At 46.5% G+C, this 25,000-nt stretch overlaps 1 protein-coding gene across 2 annotated transcripts in view; it reads right to left on the bottom strand.

The window, feature by feature from the left end:
- The window catches only part of ABHD2 (abhydrolase domain containing 2, acylglycerol lipase), a 79,873-nt gene that overhangs the window by 53,687 nt on the left and 1,186 nt on the right, over positions 1-25,000 (bottom strand). The gene's annotated exons all lie outside the window — the stretch shown is intronic.

Raw genomic sequence — 25,000 nt, 5'->3', positions numbered from 1 at the left:
ACGTACAAGGAATTTGGATGGAGAAAGAGGCCAATTGGCCCTTCATCACTTCGTGTCTGCTTGAAAAACACCACCTCAATTCGTTACCCCACGCACACGAAGCGAAACTGAGCAGGGTTAAACAATTGGTTCACTTTATCTCTCTGTCTGTCTACAAACGTCAGTTTATGACTGAGGAGCAACTTAATTTCAAATTTCATTTGAATATTATATTTTGAACACAATTTGGAACATGACTCGGACTAGTCTAATAATATTTTTTTTATAAAGCATTGCAGTGAAGTCTGATCCAAATAATTTTAAAGCAATATATGTATTTGTATGTTGTAATCAGTAAAAAATAGTGTGGTAGATAAAAACATTAGAAAGGAAATAACTTGCACCAAAAACTTTAACATTTTCACGCTCACGCTGACGCTCACGACGGGGGTATCGCTATAGCTCTCTGTTCTTCGAACAGGCGAGCTAAAAATGAACCTGTAGTTTAGCAGGACTGTGCCTCTGAATTTGTCCCGATCACGCACGCGCAGAGAGGAGCGAGATCAAATTTTTACTCTGTCTGCCTATGTGGCAGTCAAACAAAATTGAAAATCATTCTCAACAGGAAGCTTAACTGTTTTTTGGGACATCATAATGGACACAAACAACAGGCAGTAATAACGAATGTAACGTGTTAAATAAGGACAGGTGGTGTAAAAAAAAAACGCTGCATCAATGGTGGTAAACTTCCGGAACTTTTTTTCTTTGAACTTTAAAATCTTTATTTTATTTCAATTGAATTATATACTTGAACACTGTCGAACACAAATCGCCTTTTGGGCACTTTCAAGAACTTTCCATTTAGCATCACTTGGACAAAATAATACGGCGTTTTACGTCATCACGACCAATCAAATTTGCCGCTTGTAGATCCTGCCCATGTCCAGCATGGGATAATGTGTCCTATGAACCCTCTAAGTCTATCAGTTTAGCGACTTAAGTTCACTCAGGCAGGGGGTGGGAGTGGGGAGGAGAACAGCTAAGAGAGATTTGGCTGTCCTGTGGATGTGCGAGTCAAGCAAGTCCCTCCTAATAGCCTCTCGGGGTTAGCTATATCCTTACCTTTAATCACCCGTGAATGTAGAGTGTGTAGTAGTTGCTTATTATTGAGAGAGTCAAGTTTCAATCTTAACCTCAACTGAATTGACTGATTTGAACTCTTGGACATCTGAGTAGCCATGCATGGTGTGTTGTGCAGAGATTTAGGGTCTTTCAGCTACTTGATGGATTTGATTAATCACTAAAGTCATTAATTGTTGCACTCAGACAAAAGATTAGTCTAAGAGGAACAATACCATCGCAAAAGCGGTTTCTTAATATTTTGGGAGTCATTCATTCATTAAGTCATTCATTTCCCATGCAGCCAGCTCGAGCTGGTGGTTGCATCATTGCTGGGAGCACGATCGTGCCACCGATGCAACACCCTCTGGAGGTCAGGATGGGGATTTGTAATATATTTAGGATGCTGGCAATAGTTCACCTCCTTTTTGTGAAGGACAGGTTGCAATCTTTTATGTCCACCGTCTAATGGTGGCAGACGGGACACAGTTTCCCGTCCATCCAAGGCACAGCACACACATTGATGCCTCACCCTGCCTGCGAGACACCAGTATGACAGTTTATAACTGGGTCCAAATTCAAACCCAAGCTAGATTGCTCAAAGGTGAGTGTGCATTCCTCTTGGCCATCCTGCCAGTCTGAAAGTCATTAGTTCTTCGTGAAGAGTTGTATCCCTGGAATTGGATTGTGCCTCTCATGGTGATTGCAAATTTGCTCCCTCCAACACAGTTGGATGTCCAAAGGAAGAGATGTAGTTGATGAATCTTCAAGCATATCGTGAGTCATCTCATTATGCTTCCTCACTTGTGCTGTTCTGTAGGGAATGCCATCACTTACAAAGGAGTGGATGGACTAATGCTGAAATGTTTACTTATTGCTAATGGGAACAATCTTTAAAAAGAACTGAACATCCCTGGATATTCATACCATATTCTGTGTGTTCAGGAAACATTTTTGAGTCTTCGTCTGAAGTCTAATATCCATGCCATTATGCATGTAAATGGGGACCATAAAGATTGACAGGAAGATATTACTTTAAAAATAATAATTAAACATGGCCTCTTTACCCTAACTCGAGTATCCTCATGTGGAAGTGCCTGCCTGTATTACTCGAGTCAACATTTATAATAAAGGTGTGCCTATATATTGACAATGATTCGTGTCATCCTTTTTTTTCTTTTCATAATCCCCTGTGCTTTCTGACCACCACAAAGGAGGGTGTGAGCACAAATATAATTTCAATGCTTACATCCCCCTTTGTGGTGGTCATTCACATGATATTATTGTTCTACCTGTAAATAATGGTCCAGGTATTTTTTTAACATTGAAGTTATGGTTAAACCTCTGACGGCTCTCATCTTTTGTTTGAGTCAGCTGCATGCTAGATATTCATGCAAGCAGTTCTAGATGAATCGTAATGCAGTGACCACCACCTTGGGTTTACCTTCCTGCATGGACTTGGTTGTGGACTTATTAATATTATGACAGGTAAGCTAATGTTGCAAAAGGTGGATTGGAATTACTTTTGGGAACATTGTTTTTCACTTTACCAACCTCACCCTGGAGGTTGCTCTCAATATATTTTCTTTAAATATTCAGTCTGCAGCACTTGCCTTTACTCCCATCCGTTATGACTGCGCATTCACACCAGAAATTCCATGGTAGAATTAGGGTTACCATATTGCTGTTGAGGAGTGTAGCTTTACTCAGAGGCCTGCAAAGAAATTGAGGTACATTCGCAGTGGCGAGTTATCAATACCAGAAGGTGTTTGCTCAATAGATGGTCCGTACTCCATTAATACTGTGCATCCCTTAGTCACTCCTCAAGAGTTTAATCGTGCGGGGGTTCTCCGTCCATTGTGTTTCTTGGGAAGGTATTTTCATCCACATCTGAGCAATTTAATGCCTTGATGAAATCATTTTTTTTTAATGACACAAGTGTTGAAAACTAACAGCCTGATATATGGAAATCATTAAGAAAAATATGAAGAGAAAATTTCCACCTTATGATAACTGCACACTCAAGTCCTCCATCCATATATCTCTCTCTCTCTCTCTCTCTCTGATTATTTCTGCACTTCAATGTTGTAGCTCTCGTTCAGGAGCTTTATATGGGGCTGATTATGAGTTGCTAAGGCAGATACCACAGGAATACCACAAAGGAACACTTGAGATTTTTTTAGAACAAGTTGGAATTGCGAACATACCCCATGGGAATTCATTCATACAACTCTCAGGTGAGCGATAGCGCGGACGACAAATCGTTTTGAAATTTGGTAATACTTTAAGATTTTCATCGCATCAGAAAAATAAACCAGAACATCTCACAAGAGTGAGGTTACTTTCATATCATCATTTGTGACTTAATTTTGCCCAGCGCATTTAATTTTTTTTTAACAACAATTTAAAGAAAATGGGCCAAAAAGGCTGTTTCTCGTTCCAAAGGGCCGTAATCGCACTTTGGGCTCAGTTAATGCCTGTGCATATGTGTCTAGTATATGCCTGTCAATTTTCATCGAATTATCAGGTCAGGTCAGGTATGGGAGCATGTGCCAGAACAGCGCGTCGCTGCGTCCACTTTCCGCCGGTACTCCAAGGGCCTCCGTCTGGCCATCCCCCAGGCAGATGCCAGGCCCATCCCCATTTCCTTGAGATGATGGTCAACCTGCTGCAACCATGAGGTATGTGGTCGGCCCACTGGCCTCCTCCACTCATGAGACTCCCTCGCTGAGAGAATCTGGTGAGCAGGATCAGCGTCAGGAAAACGAGCCACATGTCCATACAGCCGCAACTGACGCTCACAGACTATGCAGGTAACAAATCTCATCCGAGTCTCTCTCAGCAACCGCTCGTTGGACACAAAATCCGACCAGCGATAGCCAAGGATTCTCCGAAGACACCTGGTACCAAAGGAATTAAGTCTCCGTCTCAGATCCTTGGTCAGAGTCCAAGTCTCGCACCCATAGAGCAAGACTGGAAGTACCAAGGACCTGAAGACTCAGACTTTCGTCCTCCCACTCAGGTACCGGCAGCGCCACACCCCATGATCCAGTGAATCCATGACTCCCCAGGCCCGACCCAGACGTCTATTGACTTCTGACTCGCAGCCAGCAGAGACATGAATATCACTGCCAAGGAAAGTGAATCTCTCCACGATCTCAACATCCTCACCACAAACAGACACAGACAGGACAGCAGCATCCAAGATGTCACCAAAAGCCTGGATCTTAGTTTTGACCCAAGAAACCCGTAATCCCAGCGGCTCCGACTCCTCATTCAGCACGTCGAGGGCCCCCAAAAGGATGTCTAAAGTCTCTGCAAAGATGACTGCATCATCTGCAAAATCAAGGTCCGAGATCTTGACATTCCCAAACGATGCACCGCAACTTCATCTCTCCAACATCCTCCCTAAAATCCAGTCCATACAAGTGCTGAAAAGTGTGGGGGCAAGTACACATCCCTGACGAACTCCAGTAACAACTGGAAATAAGTCAGAGGTGGTACCACCACACTTCACAGCACTCTCAGTACCAGAGTAGAGTTCAGACATCAGATCGATCAGTTTTGGTGGCACCCCACGAAGACCAAGAATCCTCCAGAGGACATCCCGATTCACTGAATCGAACGCTTTACAGAGATCAACATAGACTGCAAGCAGCCCTTGCCGAAACTCTCGTCTGCGTTCGGTGAGGACACGAAGGGCAAGGATGCGGTCAATCGTTGACATCTTTGGTGTAAAGCCTGACTGCTCTGGACGCTGGTGCTCAAGCAGATGGTGGCGAACCCTATCAAGAATTATCCAAGCAAAGACCTTGCCCGGCACTGAGAGCAGCGTCACCCCTCGGTAGTTGTTGCAGTCTTGGCGATCACCCTTCCCTTTCCAGAGAGGGACAAAAAGGCCCCTCTTCCAATCAGTTGGGATGATGCCTGTGTTCCAGGCAGAGCACAAAACTGCATGCAACGACACGAGTGCAGCCTTTCCACCAGCCTTGAGAAGTTCAGCATGGATGCCACAGATCCCTGGAGCTTTGCCCCGTTTCAACTGGTTCACCGCAGCCCGTGTTTCCACAAGCGAAGGTGGACCACAGTTGATTCGTGGGTCAGCAACAGGGATTGTAACACCCTGGACGTCCAACTCGACAGCTGGGGGATCAGCCTGGTACAACCGCTCAAAGTAACCGGCCCAGCGGGCCTTCACTTCAGACTCCTCTGTCAAGAGCCTACCACTCTCTGCTCGAACTGCAGTGCTCCGAGGGATGGGCTTGGATGAACGTAATGCGCGATTTCCCCTGTAAGCGGGATGAGAATCACCTGTCCACAGGTGATGCTCTGCCTCCTCACAGATTCCTCGCACATAGGCCTCCTTGTCCACCCTCAGTGCATGTACAGTTTTACGCCTCAGCTCCCTGAACAGCTCAGCTCTGCCATTCAGCCTGGCCCTGCGACTCTGGTCAATGGTATCCAGTGTCCCTTGAGAGACAAAATTCTTCTTTGCCCTGCGGTGAGCTCCAAGACATCCACCGGCAACATCAAGGAGGGTGGTCTTGAAGGCGCTCCACAACTCTTCAGGACCCCCCAAAGCACCCAGACCCCCAAAATGTCCACTCAGCCTGTTCGCAAACTCCTCAGCTACTCTCTCGTGCCTGAGCTTGGCAACATCCAGCCTAGGCTGGGATGGTACCATTCTCCAGGATTTAAGGTGCAGCTTTAGAGTTGCTACAACAAGCCTGTGGTCAGTATTGAGGAACTGAGCACTCCGCTAGACCCTGCAGTTCTGGATCATCCTCCAACGACCGTCAATGAGGACATGGTCAATCTCCTTTGCCACACCGCCAGCGTTGGAATTCCAAGTCCAGCGATGAGCTTGTGGGCGCTCAAACCATGAACCAGCCACCCTAAGTCCAGGACTTCTTGCAAAGTCAAGGAACTTAGTGCTATTCTGGTTCATAGTTCCTGACCCATGGGGACCAACACACACCTCATAACCATCCCTATCAGTTCCAGTCGATGCATTGAAATCCCCCAAGACTAGAAGTGTATCTCGTCTGGGGCACTGATCAACCACAGACTCGAGTGTGGCGTAGAATGCATCCTTCTCTGTGAGATCACTCGCCTCAGTCGGAGCATAAACAGAGACCAGGGAAATGACACCTAAGGAGTGACGAATCCTTAATCTCATAATGCGCTCGTTGACCGGTGTTACCTCAATTATCATTGGCGTCAGCTTATTGGACACAGCTACAGCAACTCCTTGGGTATGGTAACCATCAGAGCGACCAGACCAACAGTAGGTGTAACCACCCACCATTATCTCGCCGCAATCCGGTCTCCGAACCTCAGAGAGAGCTGCAATCCCGATGTCCAAACGCTTGAGCTCAGATGATAACAGAGACAGGTGATCATCCTCTCTTAGGGATAGGACATTCCAGGCACCCACCCGAAGGGACCGCCTCAGGTTAACCCAAGGAGACTGCCGTCTGGTGGACGACACCTCAGCACCACTCCGACACACTCTCCCGCAATCTGACCCAGGGATGTTACCCCATGGTTTCCCTCCTATCATCAAAGATTGGGGGTCCCGAAGGCTTTGCCCCAATCCCGTCATCCAGTGAGCTGCCCTGCGAAGGGAAGCTGCACAGGAGGTACTCCCACGTAGTGGGTTTTCAGATTTTTTTTGCGTTTTTGCGTTTTGCGGAATGAAGGGTTTTACGGTGGCCGGAGTGCAAATCCTGCCACCAACCTCCTAATAAGAAGTAACCCAACTGCAGGAGGACGTCTGCAGACACAGTTGGGCACTAGATATGGATGGCCGTTGCCTCACAAGGAGCTCCTCCGCCCTTTGACAGGTTTTGTTTTTAATCCTGCTGGGTGTCCATATCCAAACACCCCCCTCACCAGAAAACCTGGTGGGGGAGACGGTTTAGTCGCCGACAACCCGACCATGGAACAGGTTAGTACAGGTTTACATGGTACCTGTAGCAGGTCACAGATCGAACCTGACCTGACATGAAATAGTCATGTCTCCGAAGACACCTGGTTCCAAAGGAATTAAGTCTCCGTCTCAGATCCAATTTGACCCAAGAAACCCGTAATCCCAGCGGCTCCGACTCCTCATTCAGCACATCGAGGGCCCCCAAAAGGATGTCTAAAGTCTCTGCAAAGATCACTGCATCATCTGCGAAATCAAGGTCCGAGATCTTGACATTCCCAAACGATGCACCGCAGCTTGATCTCTCCGACATCCTCCCTAAAATCCAGTCCATACAAGTGCTGAAAAGTGTGGGGGCCAGTACACATCCCTGATGAACTCCAGTAACAACTGGAAATAAGTCAGAGGTGGTACCACCACACTTCACAGCACTCTCAGTACCAGAGTTGAGTACCAATACAAGCCCTTTCGGCCCATTTTCTTTAAATGTTCAGGTCCGAATCCAGATCCGGCCAATCAGTGGGATATAAAATGTAAACTAATCAGCCTGGCGGAGGAATGCGCTCTAGCGAGTGCCCCTGAAGTGACTTTAAATCAGTTATTGCTTGTCTCATACATGTTCTAAGTTCTGAACAAGCCATGCCTCGAACATTGCTGTCAAAACAGCCTGATGAGCCGTAGCACTTTTCACGGGTCAGGACTTTGTCGACCACATCGAATTATGTTCACGAATAATAGAGAAATAGACGTTCAAATGAACTGTACACAAGAAAAGAGAGAACGGGAGCAGCGCTTCGACCCTGAAAGGTGGAAGACCCACAGGGTAAAAATATTTCATGGAAATTAAGGAAACTTCCTGACAGCAGCAACACACTGTTGTTCCAATGTTGAAGTCAGGCAAGAGGGGACGATGTCCAATCCTCCAGGCCTATTACTCTTACAATATGTAAGCTATTGGAAATAATTTCTCTTTCCATCTTTCATTGGGATCGAGAATCAAATTCAAATTCTGTGGAATCACATTCAACGTTGCTTGACAAAGGACTCTTATGACTGTCGACCACATCATGTGTTTGCGGAATGACATCTTAAGGGTGTCCTTCCTCAAGGGTGTCGCAATGACTTTTTCTGGCTCTAATTGTTGATTTTTAAGAGGGACTTTGATATTTTCCATCGGGATTTAAAATAATTATTTGAATTGAATTTTCAGCTTTGTTGATTGTCGGACTATGGAGGTTCATTTTGAAGGTTCCATTTCTGAGAGATATGGTTTTTCAAGTGGAATCCATCACGGTGTTGTATTGATTTATATTCATTCCAATCTTATGCTGAATGATTCGGTAGCTTCTATGAAAGGTGTTCATGTGACTCCTTTTTCATTTCGTGAAAGGTTAAAAAACAAAGCGTACAAAATTATTCAAAAAAAAAATTTCAGAAAGTTTACAATGAGTCTGTTCTTCCTGCAGTGACTTATGGCAGTGAAATATGGCATCCAACTAAGATGGAGCGAAATGGCCTTTTCGTTCCTGATTTTAACTCTTCACGTGCCAGGTTGACAGACGATTGTTCTATTTAATGTAAAGCTGTTTGTTACTCCCTGTGCCTTGGTTTTGACACAACACTTGCTCCTTTTGCCTTTATCTAATGCTTTTAGTTCTCAACAAGCTATGGGGGCCAAAGATCCAGTCCCTCCTAGTTTTTTTTTCAGGATAGTATAATGACTAGAGGTCATTTACAAGGGAATGGGCATGGTGGCCTCTCTGGCATTGGTCCCATCACATGTTAGTATTCCAGCCAATGAAACTGTAGATTGACTCGTTAATTTAACAGACTTGTTGGTTGGAAGTTCAAGATATCCCTCTAGTGGTGGAATATTTTGATTTCTGAAGGCTGTCTAAACTGTGATTGTTCCTGACTTGCACAAATTGTGCTATTTTTCCATTACAGATTTTTTTTCATCCCCTTTCCTCAAGTTACCGAAGGAGGATTGCGGTTATGTTTTTACCCCTGTCTGTCGGTTTGACTCTGAACAAAATATTTCAGAAAGTTGTGGACGGATTCGGACGAAACTTGGTGGGTAGGCTGGGGATGCAACAAGAAAGGATTGATTCGGCCCTTTGGGCCGAAAAACGGCCCTTTCGGCCCATTTTCTTTAAATGTTCAGGTTCGAATCCAGATCCGGCCAATCAGTGGGATATAAAACGTAAACTAATCAGCCTGGCGGAGGAATACGCTCTAGCGAGTGCCCCTGAAGTGACTTTAAATCAGTTATTGCTTGTCTCATACATGTTCTAAGTTCTGAACAAGCCATGCCTCGAACATTGCTGTCAAAACAGCCTGATGAGCCGTAGCACTTTTCACGGGTCAGGACTTTGTGGAACACATCATATTCTTGGGACTTTTGAGCACTTTCTTTTGAATTTCATCTGTCAATGATCTCCTGAACTGTAACATCTCTCCTCTCTTTGTCATTGGGTTTACAAGTGCGGGCCCGTAGGTGCGGGCCCGTAGGTGCATGCCAGTATGTGCAGCTTCGTTCCTTCGCTCTCGTAAACGACGACTGGATTGGGGAATTGTTTCAATGAGATCGGACCAACCGTATCATAAATGGCCATAACTTGGGAAACATACTCAGGACCCCAGCGTCAATTGTGACGTCATATCAAACGAAGAAGAAGAAGAATTGTGACGGCACCTCTCTCACCCCCTCTCTTGCCCCCCTTCTCTCCCTCTCTCTTGAATTGATGCCTCCTCTCTCCCCACCCCCTCTCTCGCTCCTCTCTCACCCCTCTCTCTCGCTCCTCTCTCACCCCTCTCTCTCGCTCCTCTCTCACCCCTCTCTCTCGCTCCTCTCTCACCCCTCTCTCTCGCTCCTCTCTCTCGCCCCCACTCTCACCCCCCTCTCTCGCCCCTCTCTCTCGAATTGTGACGCCCTCTCTCTCTCGCCCCCTCTCTCGAATTGACGCCTCCTCTCTCTCGCCCCCCTCTCTCGCTCCTCTCTCACCCCTCTCTCGCTCCTCTCGCTGTAAATGTATTCACAAATGTCTACCAAGCACAACAATGAATTCAAACCTTGGGGAAAAAACAGCTTTCAAACCCTTGGGAAACAGCTGTTTCCCTTTGGAAAATTCAAACCTTGGGATTAATTAATAATTTGAAGAATTAATTTAACCCTTGGAAAAAAACAGCCTTCAAACCTTGGGAAACAGTTGGGAAACAGCTGAAATGGATGAAGAACGGTATCAAACCTTGAAAAGGCACATACAGTCAAAGCTCGTTACTATGCCACCCATCGGGACCGAGCAAAAGTGGCATAGTAGCGAGAGTGGCATAGTAGCGAGATTTTGTAAAAACGGCCTTATTTTCTCAAGTTACCCATCTGTAGTTAATCTTTAGACAAAATTTATTCCAGCAAGTAAAAGGCACGACTGTTGTATAAGCTAAGCGAACGGAGAACATACACACACTAACAGAGTTCACACACTAACATATGGCATGGCGAGAAATTCACGACACACAAAGCTTTCAAGAATCGTCAGCTGGCGCATCTTCTTTCGGCGGATCTCGTGCATCTCGTTGTCTAGCCGATCGCACGCTTGCATCACACCGGGCTTCCCGCTTCTCTGCTGCATGAACTTCCGGACGGTGCTACAAGCGCGCTGGGCTTCCTCGAATGGAACGATTTCCTCCTCGACAGTTACCTCGTCATCTTCGCTTTCCACCGGCTCCTCACTGCACAGAATCTCCTCCGCAATCTCCTCCAGCGTGAAATACCCGCCAGTGGCAAGGCGCTCGTCGGCTTCGAGAAAGTCAGACAGCTCGATCTCCTCGTTCTCGTGCATCTTTTCCTCAGCAGGCAGAGCTTCCCAGATGTCGGGCAGCTCCGCATCCTGTGGCTCAGTTTGGATCTCCTCTTCGATGAACTTGGCCTTCGCGAAACAGTTCCTGATCGTCGACTTGCCGACCTGTTCCCAAGCACGCCGGGCGACGTGTAGAGCGTCGAGCAACGTGAACTTGAACTCCTTTCCCTCGTCTATGGCCTCAAGCCGGCGGCATAGCAGGAGCTTCTTGTAGTGGCGCTTGAGGTTCTCTATGATTCCCTGATCCATTGGTTGCGAATTGGCTGTCATGTTGGGTGGGAAGAAGACCAGTTGGATGTTGTTCAGCTCGAGCTCGGGAGGGTGGCCAGAGAAGTTATCGAGACAGACCAGCACTCTGCGTCCCTGCTGGCCGAGTCGTCCATCCCATGCACGCAACATCTCGAAAAGCTCCGCCGTCATCCACGCCTTCGAGTTCGCCTTGTACTTGACCGGGATCTCTTTGTTCTTGAAGGCACGGGGTTTCTTGGAATTGCCAATCACCAGAAGAGGGAACTTCTCGCTGCCGCTCATGTTTGCCCCAACCAGAAGAGTGATCCTTTGCTTGCTTTTCTTTCCTCTAGTACACCGCTCTCCCCTGAAAGCCATGGACTTGTTCGGAAGCAGCTGCCAGAAGAGTCCAGTCTCGTCCAGGTTGAAGACGGAGAACTGCCCGAGTAAGGGCCGGAGAACCTGTTGTTGCCACTCAAGAAGGGATTGCGAATCCACCGCTCCAGCTTCGCCCTGCACTGTCTTGAACGTGATGCCGTGGCGCTTCTTGAAATTGCCCAACCAACCGTCGCTCGCCATGAAGTCTGGGATGTGCATCAGCTCGGCCAGTTTCATCGCCTTCTCCTTGATCAGGAGATCACAATCAAAAATATTTTGCCATTAACCGGCCCCGCAAAATCCACATGGACCCTCTGCCAGCCCCTGTCTGGGGTAGGCCATAGTCCCGAAGCTCAACGCGGGTTATCAGCATCTGTTTGACACGTGGTGCAACGCTTAACCAATTGCTCAATGTCTTTGTCCAACCCCGGCCACCACAACAGGCTACGAGTAAGATTCTTGGTCTTCACGACGCCAAAGTGACTGACATGCAGTTCTTCCAAACACCGGAGCCTGAACTTCGGTGGAATCACCACTCTCATTCCCCACATAACGCACCATTGGACCAACGACAGCTCCGATGCGCACGACGCGAAAGGCTGAAATGCCGGTGTTGAAGGTAGATCGCTCCAATTCCCTGTAGAAATTGCCTGGACGACACGGGCGAGCACTAGATCATGAGCCGATTCCACTGCGACCTGTTTGGCCATGATCGGCCCGCTTTGGACCTGGCCCAGCGCGAACACATCAACCCGGTCGGCCAACTGAGACGCAGCTGGACCCTCCGCGCAAGGCAAGCGCGAGAGCCCGTCGCAGTTAACATGCTTTTTGGTGCTCCAGAACTGAATATCGTAATCGTAAGCAGCAAGAAACAGACACCACAACTGTATCCGCGCGCCGCTACCACCGGTACCCCGCGTTCGGGTCTCAGGATGAATTGAAGTGGTTTGTGATCCGTCTGCAAAGTGAAATGCCGCCCCAGCAGATATTGATGAAACCTCCGCACACCCCAGACGAGGCTGAGAGCCTTGCGCTCGATCTGGGCATATTCCCGCTCTGCTGCGGACAGGGTCCGGGATGCAAAACAAACAGGCCGCTCGGAACCATCGTCCATCCTGTGGGAGAGCACTGCTCCGATGCCATATGCAGAGCTGTCGCATGCCAATAAGAGCGGACGAGCAGGCTCGTAGTGCATGAGGACCGTATCCTCTGTGAGCAGCCGCTTGACGCGGTCGAACGCCGCCTGGTGTGCAGGCCTCCAGGCCCAGCGCTCGTCCTTCCTGAGCAACCGTGTTAACGGCGCAAGCTGTGAGCTGAGCCCGCGCACAAACCTTTGTTAATACTGGGCCATACCAATGAACGAGCGCAGCTGCGTCTTGTCGCGAGGTGGTGGCATGTGCTGAATCGCCTCCACCTTCCGAGGGCCTTTCAACAGCCCCTCCGGTGTGATGATGTGCCTGAGGTATTCCAAGCGCTGCTTGAAGAACGCGCACTTGTCTCTGTTCAAGTGCAGGCCGCACGCTTCTAGCTTCGTCAGCACTTGGGCAATGTTCGCAAGATGCTCGTCCGCCATTTTCCCCGCAATGAGCACATCGTCCAGGTAGGTTTGAGCGGGCAGGCCAATGCAAACCTGATCTATGGCTTTCTGCCACAAGGCGGGGGCCGAAGCAATCCCAAAACAGAGTCGGGTATATCGATTGAGCCCTTGACACGTGTTGATTGTCAAAAGGTCGCTACTCCCGGGATCCATCGGCAGGTGAAAATATGCATCACTCAGATCAAGCTTCGTGAAGTATTGACTCCCCCGCCAATCGTGCATATATCTCATCGATTGACGGCAGTGGATATTGCTCCACGCTGAGCCCCGGGTCAACCGTGGACTTGAAGTCCCCACACAATCGGACGTCTCCATTCCGTTTCAGCACCGTGACGACCGGGGTGGCCCAATCTGAGTACGACACCCGTTCGATCACTCAACAGGCCTCCAGCCTATCCAGTTCACCCTTGACCTTTTCCCGCAGAGCATACGACACCAGTCGTGGTTTACAAAAACGAGGAAACACCCCCTCCTTCAGGAAGAGCTTTGCCTCCACGCCATTGAGTTTCCCAAGGTCGTCGCAAAACAAACCTTGATGTCTTTGAAGAAGCTTCTCCAAGTGATCCTCCCATCGGCTCTTTACGGGTTGCACAAGGTGAACGGCGGCCCAGTCTAGCCTGATGCGGGTCAGCCAGTCTCGGCCTAGGAGCGACGGACCCCTCCCCAGCACGACGTACAACGGAAGCGCGGCGACCTGGCCTTGCTACCGCACAGACATGTCTGCCATCCCGACTGGAGTTATCTTCTCGCGGGTGTACGTGAACAGTGTGAGGTCGGACCTGATAAGCTTCAGGTCATTGAGTCTACGTGCGGTCTGTTCGCCGATGATCGACACCGCCGCTCCCGTATCAACCTGAAACGTGATCGGCGTGTTGTTCACTTCGACTTCCACTGTCATCCGGCGCGCCGCCGCAGGACCAATTGAAAACAGGCCCATCAACGGTTGCCGGTTTCGCCCCGGGTCGCCTCGCACATCGCCGTCCATGACCTTAACGGTGGCCAACGTCCCTCGGCACACACGCTTCAGATGACCCACCTTGTGACAACGTAAACATACGGTGCTTTTAAACGGGCACACATGGCGCAGGTGTCGATCTCCGCATCCCAAACACGTCGGCCGGGTCACCTCGCTGCTCGTGCGGCCGCGCGGCGACGTCTGGCCCCGACCCGCACCGAAGGTCGTGCGTGCGTCCTGGGGCGCTCGCGACACCGCGTGGGCCCCCGGGCCATCCGGCATGCTGCGGCCGGTGATGGCCCGAACATCTCCGAGAGTCTGCTCAACAGCTGTAGCAGTGTCGACCGCTGAGGTAAATGTAATGGCTTCACCCTTCAGCCGTAGAACTGCCGAAACCATTTTCGCATCTCGCAAACCGGAAATAAAGCGATCGCTGAGCCGAGCTGGACGCTCCTCTGCCGTGAACTTGCAGGCCGCGGAAGAATGCTTCACTCGCGCCACGAAATCAGCGACGCGCTCCTTTATACCTTTCGCGAGATGATCAAACTGGTATCGAGCCAGCTGTAATGACTTCTCCGGCGCCATGTGTGCTTTCATCTTCTGCACAATGTCCCGAAACGACAGCGTGTCCCTACTGGGCTTGTCCGGCGCCACCAAATCACTCAGCAGTCGAAAATGTTCCGTCGATAGCGAGGCGAGCAAGATCGACTTGTTTGCTCTCGTCGACCACATCATTCCCGTGGAAATAGCACCCCAACTGTTCTGAAACAATTCGAAGTCGCCTCCGACAAAAACGGGCACCTGTCCGTGCGCCGTGACTCGTCGATCAACCATCCTCGTCAGACAATTGTGGTATCCGAGGTGCAGCGGAACATGGAGGGCGAGAGCGTTGGCAGTAACTCCGCTTTATTGCCCGTCCAAATGTACATCAACGCCACCCCGAGCGGGCGAGTCATGACACACGAAAACCCAATCACGTGATACAGCACATACCCCATGTTCCCCACCCCATCCCTCTCCCTTCCACAGATCTCCTAATAATGTCTCTGTTCCCCACTGTTTTGTCCTTCCCTGTCCCACCCCTCTTGTCTCACGCCCCCCTTGCTGTGCATTGTGTGTTAGCTCTCATTCGAGCCTTGACAATGTATGCAAAAAAAATACAAAAAATTGAACAGGATGCCCTGCATAGTATCCAAGTATATACCTCACAAGGATAGGCAGAAGGAAATTAGACATAGGAGGAGGCCATTCAGCCCATCATGCCTGGCCACATCAACACCACAGCAATTTATTTTTAAAAAGAAAAATGCAAAATGTTTTCTTTTTTGTAGTTTTATCTATTTATTTATCTTTCCGGGAAGGGAGGGGGGAGTGGGCGAAGGCAATTCTTGGGTGAGAAACACATCTCCCACACACCACCCCTTGACGAGACCCCCACAAACAACACTCCATACATATGCACACAATCAACCATCAATGCTCAAACTACCCAAAAGTCCTGCCAACATCCCCATACCCCTCGATCTCCATAACTTCCAGGTACCTATGTAATTCTAATTTAAACTTATCTACTGTTTCTTCTGCCATTACCTTTCCAGGGAGACCATTCCATGCATTAACTACTCTGTGAGTAAAAGTCCCCTGCCTTACCGTCTTAACCCTCCTCTTCTTTACTCCCAGTCTATGGCCCCTGGTCCTATCACTGTCTACAATGTTGAATAATTCATCTGCACTTATTTTATCTGTACCTTTCATTATCTTAAACATCTCCATCATATCTCCTCATAACCACCTTCTTTCTCGTATATAAAGCCCTGTCTCCTTCAGCTGCTCCTCACACCCGAATCTAGCTTGGCCCAGAATCAATATAGTATCCCTGCGCTGAACCCTCTCTATGGCATCTATGTCCTTCCTGAGTTGTGTTGACCAAAACTGCACACAATATTCTAGATGTGGCCCTCACTAAATTCCTGTACAATGTTAACACCACCTTTTGATTTATAAATGATCCCCCTCCGAATACTTCCTAAAACCCTATTAGCTTTACCAATAGCTGCCTGGCATTGTGCTGCCATATATATTACCTCCCATATCTATTACCACACCCAGATCCTTCTCCTGTGTAACACGCTCCAAAATTACCCCTTGCATCCGGTAATCTCTATTTTCATTGTTCTTTCCCATCCACAACACCTTGCACTTGCTCAGGTTAAATTTCATCTGCCAAGCATCAATACTTTCCTGAATCTGATCACTACCCCCTCTGCTATTCACCCTACCTCCAAGCTTGTCATAATTTCAAAATACTTCAATTTTAGTGAAACAATTATTTTAAAGATCATTTTTAAAGAATCCAGAAGTTTGAGCTATGAAGCAGTCTTATACACCACCCTTACACACCACCCAAGAGAATATATGTCCAAGTCTTGCAAAACTGGAATTTATTGGGAGTAGCAGTATTATGAAGGCGATTTATGTTCTACATTGTTCAAGTATATATATATATATATATATATATATATATATATATATATATATATATATATATATATATATATATATATATATATAAAATTCAATTAAAATAAAGGATTAGATAGGTTTAAAGGCATATAAAAAAAATAATTAATTCTGGGTTATACCGACGTTTTACCCAGTGTCTATGACATCACCGTATCTAACACGTTACATCAATTCTTCATGCCTGTTGTTTATGTCCTTTATGACTTCCTTAAAAGCAATGTTTCCTGTTTGGAATGATTCTCAACTTTGTTTGACCGCCTGAGGCAGGCAGTCAGAGTGAAAGGATATTATCTCACTTCTCTCTGCACATGCACAATCAGGATAAATTCAGAGCAAAGTACTGCAAAACGGCAAACTTGTCTTCTGATTAATGTTCTGATTCATGTTAAAAAAAAAAATTCATTTTAAATAAGTTGTTCCTCGATCATAAACTGATAAGACAGATGACCATACGGACAGACGGACGGACCTTAACCAATTGCTTAACCCCGCTTTTCACTTTGCATTTGTGAGGTAATTACAAAACAATGTGTCGTCTCCAACCCCCTTCCACACCAAAATCCCTCTTCCTTCCAATTTTTTAGTTTCCCCCCCCCCCTTGGAGTTCCTTCTGTATCCATCTTCTCTACCCATGCATCCTTTTCCAACCTGTCATTCCTCCCCACACCCATTGTTTGTCCAAGTCTCCCTCTAGTTTGTCCTTCAACCCTGCTGCTGGTGTGTCCCCCACGCTGTGCCATTCCTTTTATCCCCTGTTGCATCCTGATCCGTTCAGTTTTTTTTTCTTTCACAAGTCTTGAATCTGTAAAAATAAAATAGAATAAAAAATATTTCCTTCCCACTCCTCTGTCTTCCCCCTCATTTCCTTGTTTGTTGTGTCCATGTAAGTATTGCCGATGTCAGTATCATTCTTTTTATCCTCATTCACTCACCTCACTCTCTTTCATGAGCCTGGACTTTGTATAAAAATAGAAATAACGGGAGATTTTTTTTTTCTTGAGATTAAGCATCAGAGGTTAAGGGATTTGACCACAGAACCAGTCCCATTTAGGGCCACTGTGGGGTCAGAATGTTTAACCTTTTACCTTCTGTTCTCAGACAAAATCTCCCCTTGGTTATAAGTTTGTGCATTTTTTGCAGATTCAGGAGTACCACGTTTTCAAAACATTTTACCTGTTTTGGACCAATTTGGTGTATTTGTAAAAGTTACCGTGCATCTTTATAACAAGGAAGTTAAAATTATTGCTCATTTCAGACCCTGTAAATGGGGAACAAAAAACCCTTGTTGAATTTGAACATCACGACAACATTAAAGTCACTTGGAGTCGCTTCCACCACTCTGCCACTTCCTGCCTGTTGCTCAATCCCCCTGTTGCTATCCTCTTTTCACCACAATTTCCATTGTCTAGCCATCTATCCTCATGCACATACCAATCGTCCCACCATCCTTACACAGTTCAAATCTTCCCCACTTCCCCCATCATTTGTCTCCTCTTCTTATATTTCCCACATTACTCATTACAAGGCTCCAAAGTGAGCTGCAGACTGAGCATCCTCCGTTGATCCAATTCTTTCCTTGGAAAAATTAGAGCTCCTCACAGTCTACAAGGCTTTTGTCTGTTGCTAAATGGAGTCTTGCTCTCGCATATGGGCTGGCACTCCAGCATCACATCTGTCTCTCCTGGACTCTGTGTAATCTAAAGCTCTCAATATTATCAGAATCTCTCACGATGAGGCCAAAGCACAAGATCTGTTTCTCTCATATCACAAGCAGGTCAGGTTCTTTCCCATTCTTCCCTCCAAGGTTTCAATCAGGCAGTGCCCCACCACCTCATGTCATCCCCCATCCTGACCCATGATCTTTATTACCCCACTTGTATAAAAGCTCATCAAAAATGACGAGTTGGAATGATTTTATTCAAAATATTCAAGGAGACTGGAAGATATGTTTCTATTCACAGCAAAAAAAGTTAAAAAAAACCGTTGCTTTAAACCACTACCTGAACATATGTGATCCTATTTTCTTTATCTTCTGAGACGTTTCATTTTGACAGTCGTAAGCATACCAAGATCTGAAGCCTCGGCCTAGCTTCAGGTGTGCTTACAGTATATTTTCTTTCTTTATTAGACATCCTACAGACGTAAATGAACACTCGTTTTACTCTGCACACATTGCACATCATGTGCAGTGCATTTCACCTCCCTGCGCCTTGTATTTGTTATTTAAGAAAATGCTTCCGTACACCACCCACGAGGTCCAGTTTCAAATCACCAATCTACAATTCCAATAGAAGAGATGTTATTCATTTATTTATTCCTATGCAGCTTGTGGGTGCTTGGCTGCATCATTTTCTCGGTGTGTGACTGTGCCACTGAAGCAATGCCCCTGTTACCAGCATGCTGGTACTCATTTTGCTGACCTCGGAAGGATGACAAGCTGAGTCAACCCTACCTGTTGCGAATTCAACGGAAAGACAGGGGCTTGGACTCAAGACCCTAGGATATTAAGCCAAAACCAGGCCTAAAGAAGAGACGGAATTACTCTTTTATGAAAAATGTTTTAAAGTTTATTTTGACCTGAAAAATAGACCCATAGTCATCATTTATTTGGGTTTTCTGGGTCCTTGGGGTCTTTTGGGTGCTCAGGTATTTTGGGTCCTCGGGATCTTTTGGATCCTCCGAGTCATCTGGGTCTTTTGGGTCCTCGGGATATTTTGGGTCTTCTGAGTCCTTGGGGTCTTATGGGTCCTTCGGTTCTTTTGACCATAGTGGACACCCAATCGTGTTTTAAGATTGGCCTTTAAAACCCGACTCAAATCGTGCTTTTGAAGGGGGATACACAAATTCAGAAACACACATTGTTTTATATGTTAAAAGATTAACCCTTCCTAACCCAAACCAATTATTTGCTGGTTTTAATGTTTCCTTCTCAACCTGTTTGTTTTTCTCTTTCTCTTCCTTTCCTGTTTGTTTATTTCCTTTCTGGTTGTGCTCAATTGTTGCCATGCTCGACCCACTGTCAATTTAACCGTACGCTTCTTCCATGAGCCTCACTGTTTTGGAGAGAAAAAAAACAAACAAATCTTTCCCAGCTCACCCTTTCTTTACCACCTTCAATAAGTAACATTTTAAATGGAATGTTCATGTGCATTTCCTGTCTCACACCTGAACACTTACAGTCTATCCACATTTCAATTTGTACAAGTTTTATGGGAAATGTCCATGCTTGTGGAAAGGAAGAAAGGAAATAAAACAGGAAGAGCTTGCTGGTGATCAGATATGTTGCTTGTAGCTTCGTAAAGCTCCGATCTTCCGCAAAGCTCATCATTAAAGCTCAAGCCATCACATATTAAACGAGTCCCTTGAAAAGTTCATCAGTAAGTCGCAGCACTCAGGCAAAATCAGAATTGACTGCATGAAATAGACATTTACAGGTTTACAAACAAGGTATCTCTTCCACATCGGGAGATGCTCATGCCCTGTATCAATAATTATTGACCGTGACATGTCACACAGCCACTTCTGGAACTCATGACAGGTGTAGTCTCAAGGATTAACTGGAGAGTTTCAGTCACACAAGAGAATGCAAAAGTCTCAGAGAGGGCAAGCCTTAAGCAAACTGCAATCTCATCTCAAATTTAAGCATTACTGATAAGGTGCTCAACATTGTGGTTCCCAAAGAGCTGCACCAAGATTGGTGGCTTCATTTTCACCAATCAGAACCGTTGTTTCAGTCTTTGGAGAGCACGTTGGATGACAGGCACCCGCCCCATTAAAGAGGACCCAAAAGGCATTATCTTAAAAGTCTCAACCTCACCAGTGCTAGCCTGGGTACAGTAAATGTAGAAGACTCTCGTTAATGTATAATATAAGTTAATGTATAATCCTACACCTCTCGTCTTGTAGAAACTTGCCACCTGTCAACAATTATATACTTTGCAGTGTTCCTGGTTTAAATTGCAGCTTTGGTCTATCTGCTGTCATCATAAGAATGTGGGTGCTTCTGGGGTCAGAAGAATAACAATGCCAACGATGCTGAACACCCCTCTAATAAGCTAGAAATTCTGACAGGTGTGGTAGGTTATGAAAGAAATTAGTATAATTCAGTTAAATTGCTTGGGGTTGTTTGCTTTGTGATTAAAATAATTATGCATTTATTCCCAGGAAACAACCTCAAGTGCAATCCCGACACAGCAATGAAAATTAGATTTTTGGGGGGTTTGTTACCCTCAGATGCATGTTACTGCTTCCTTCCCATGAAATCTTGACATATAGCAATTTTTATGGTAAATCGGTACTTGGTCATGTAAAACAATGATGGAGTTTTGCGTCAGTTACGACGAATGAGCATATAGAAAACATTACAGTTGGTTATGAGAGCTGAAAAGTATTTATCTTTTCACAAAAGTTGGCAAAGCCAAAAACTTGACATATTTTAATTGCATAAGGTACACCAACTCACCAATGGGGAAAAACATGACACGGATGGAATTACAGGAGCATAGAAAAGGACTTACATATTTACAGAGCTTCACTGTTGTAGGACCATTCACACAAACTGTTGTAGAACCATTCACACAAACTGTTGGACCCCGACATTTGCAGTTCCGCTTTTCGCAGACCCCACATATTCGCGGTTCATAAAATGTGACCTGCTTCTACATTCACAGCGCAGTGCTTCGCGTATTCGCAGGTTTTTTTCACGTATTCGCTGTTCATAAAATGTCACCTGTTTCTAAATAAGCGGCCCTGTGCTTTGCGTATTCACGGCTTTTTTCGCTGTTCATAAAACGTAACCGGTTTCTACATTCACGGCCCAGTGCTTCGCGTTTTCGCAGGTTTTTTTTCGCGTATTCGCTGTTCATAAAATGTAACCGGTTTCTACATTCGCAGCCCTGTGCTTCGCATATTTTCAGGAGTATTCATAGTTTTTCTGACCTGCTTCTACATACGTGTTTTTTCTCACATGCTTCTATATTCCTGGCCCAGTGCATCACGAATTCGCACTTTTTTTCGCATATTCGCGGTTCATAAAATGTGACCTGTTTCTATATTCTCAGCCCTGTGCTTTGCATATTCACGGGAGTATTCATGGTTTTTCTGACCTGTTTCTAAATATCATGGTTTTTCTGACGTGCTTCTACATTCGTGGCCCTGTGCTTCATGTATTGTGGTTTTTCTGACAAGCTTTTACATTCTTGGCCCTGTGCTTCATGTATTTGCACGAGTATTCGTGGTTTTTCTGACGTGCTTCTACATTTGTGGCCATGTGATGCACATATTCGCGGCTTTTCTTACTGGCTTCACCATTCGCGGTCCGTGCTTCACATAATTCATGGGAGTATTCATGGCTTTTCTGATCTGCTTCAACATCTCAGGATTTTTCTGCCCAGCTTCTACATTTGCGGCCATGTGCTTCACGTATTTGTGGGAGTATTCATGGTTTTTCTGACCTGCTTCTACATATCGTGATTTTTCTGACCTGCTTCTACATTTATGGCCTAGTGCTTCATGTATTTGTGGTTGTTCTGACCAGCTTCTAAATTGGTGGCGCTGTGCTTCACATATTCGTGAGAGTATTCATGGTTTTTCTGACCTGCTTCTACATTCGTTATTTTTCTGACCGGCTTCTACATTTGTGGCCCTGTGATGCACATATTCGCGGTTTTTCTTACTGGCTTCGGCATTCACGGTCCATGCTTCACATAATTGGCGGGAGTATTCGTGGCTTTTTTGTCCTGCTTCCACATCTCGTGATTTTTCTGTCTGGCTTCTACATTTGCGGCCCTGTGCTTCACATATCCGTGGTTTTTCACAGGCGTGTTCGTGGTTTTTTTGACCTTCTCCTGCATTCACAGCCCTGTGCTTCATGTGTTCGCGGTTTTTTCAGGTGTATTTGTGGTCTTTTTAAATGGGATTTTTGATTTTCCCTTATGAATCATAAACCACTGGAAAGCTATCCCCCTTTTTACAGCGCGTGCGCTGTATACAATTGTACAGAGTTTGAAATGTCCCCGGTGTCTACCACGTCTCTGGTGTCCCCCCCCCCCCACATGCCTCAAGACAGCCAATGACGGCCGTCCGGTAGATGGCAGTGTGTAACCTAGACGGAAATGGCGACAATTGACAGAAATACTCGAGTATTTCAATGGAAATTTGTGAAACTAATGTGTTATATATGTGAAAACCATTGAATTTATTGCTTGACGGAAAAAACAAGAAACGCTCACCTCTCATGTACGAACGAACGAAAGACGTCATTTCCACCCACCATCGCATTTCGCGCCGAACGCTGAAAGCTAAGTTCTTCTTATGCCATCATTCTTTCGCAGCCATCTGCCATGCTGTATCGAACGATTTCATTCCTTCTGTTATATATAAAGGTGCTGATCACAATAATAACAAGATTTTTACATTTCAAATATTAAGTACGCTTTTTAATTGTTTTACAACTGAAAAAGCTTAAATTGCATATTTTAACATTAGTGTACTCATTTGCTTCACCACACGCGCTGTATTGAAGGATTTCACTTGTTCACATTGAAACAATGCCCCGACATTCACAGCATCTTTCAGGATCGTATCCCCCGTGAATGGCGATATCCAACACTTCGACATTAGATTAACCAACCCACACCACCAACAATGGGCTCAGTGTCTATCACTGTCTTGCAATATTAGCGTGAGAATTTTCTGATATCCCAGACTCAACAGCTCAATGGGCTGTTGCTGTGCAAGTGATGAGGTCCTTGGGTTCGAGTCGTGGGTTGAGTCAATTTTTTCACACTAGCCTCATGCAGGTATTTATTCCTTGACAGAATCAGGAATTGATTTTTTATAAAAAATTTTCGTTGCCCGATTTGAACGAAACTTGATACTGCACAATGCAGGCGAATGGTGAGTAAGGTGGCCCTAAAATTTTTGCACAATTGTGTTCCGATTTGGCTGTATTTCGGGAACATACATACATGTTGTTGCGGGCCAGCGGGGTCGGGTGAGGAGACCACTGGGGTGGGGGGGGGAAGCTACGTCGATTCACACCAGACTCCCCGGAATTGTAGGCCGTCGCTCACGGATAATTCCGTGACGCGGCGGGTCACTTAACCGACCGTGGACGCCAAAAACTCAACCGCGTGGCCTAGGGTCCTCCCGCCTATCGATGAATCAGGTTACCTAATTAACCATGCGGTTTAACCACCGGGGAACCACGCTCTCGGTACGCCTTGTCCGAACTGGATCACTCTACCGGATCGGATGCAGCCGAGCGGCACTGCCAAGGATGTACCAGCTAGAAGGAACGGATTGTTGGGAATAAAGACCCGGCGAGTCTCAGATCCGAACCATGCTGGACCAATGAGGGAAAAGACAAAGGTGAGCTGGGAACATTTTTACAACAATTATTTATTTACAATAAGCGAGGAAAAGCATGTGGCACAACAAAGGTTTCTTGGGGTATAATGCAGGGAAAGATGAGAGAGGTGTGGGGTGTGGCAATTTTACAAGCAACTTCCAAAGCAGACACAGTGCAGACTTGACGCGAGATTAATTAAGCAACAATCAGAACAATAAAATATCTTATACAGGCTTACTTAATGGACAGGCACCAACACTCTCAGACACACACTCAGACAAAGTAAACCCAATTGTGAAAGGGACTTTTGCAGCCAGGGAGGGAGTTGAGGTAACAGTTTCTCGGAACTTGAGCATTTCGGGGGAGGGATGCTCCGTGGTGCGACACCCGACAATGGTTGAGTTGTTCGGCCACAACCGTACGTGTGGAGATCGTGTCTGCAGGAGGGGCTCGAGTGGAGAAGAGCGGAGTCAAAAGGGGGGGGGGCGAGAGATGAGCAGCAGGCAGGACCAGGCAAGAGGCCGTTCGTCGAGGTCGTGAGGTCGGAGATAAGGAACAGAAAGTGGGGCCAGACAGGAGGCTTGATCGAGAAGCAAGGGGCGGTTCGACGTCCTGTCGGCGGAGACAAGTGGCAGGAACACTCACTCTCAATGACTCCTCTCCTTCAATTCTCCTTACTCCTTCTCAAAAACCTCTCTCAATTCTCCTTCCAACCAACTTGCAATTCTCTTCCCAACCAACTTGGAATTCTCTTCCCAACCAACTTGGAATTCTCTTCCCAACCAACCAACTACACGGAGGTCCGCACTTTTTAGAACCCAGAGGTCGGGGAGGAGCCTTGCCGAAACCTGACGTCATTGTCCAAGCCGAGCATGCCGATTGGACCGGCCCTTCACGTGGTCCGCCTTTCTGGGCTGGGTTTCAGCCAGACTCTGGTATGGTCCGCCCACACCGCGCATGTCTGGCCTTTGGCAGGTGGATGGTGGTGCAGCTTTAGCGTTTGTCCAGCCGAACGTCGGGATTTTGCCTCTGAAAACGAGTCGCTGGGTAGACGGTGGTACGCTGTGACCAGCGAAACGAG

This window comes from Eptatretus burgeri, chromosome 4 (genome assembly GCF_056783735.1).
Source record: "Eptatretus burgeri isolate ZD-2024b chromosome 4, Ebu_testis_v1, whole genome shotgun sequence".
NCBI classification, from domain to species: Eukaryota; Metazoa; Chordata; class Myxini; order Myxiniformes; family Myxinidae; genus Eptatretus; species Eptatretus burgeri.
Note: the sequence above shows the minus strand (reverse complement) of the source record. Positions and strands in the feature narration are given on the sequence as shown.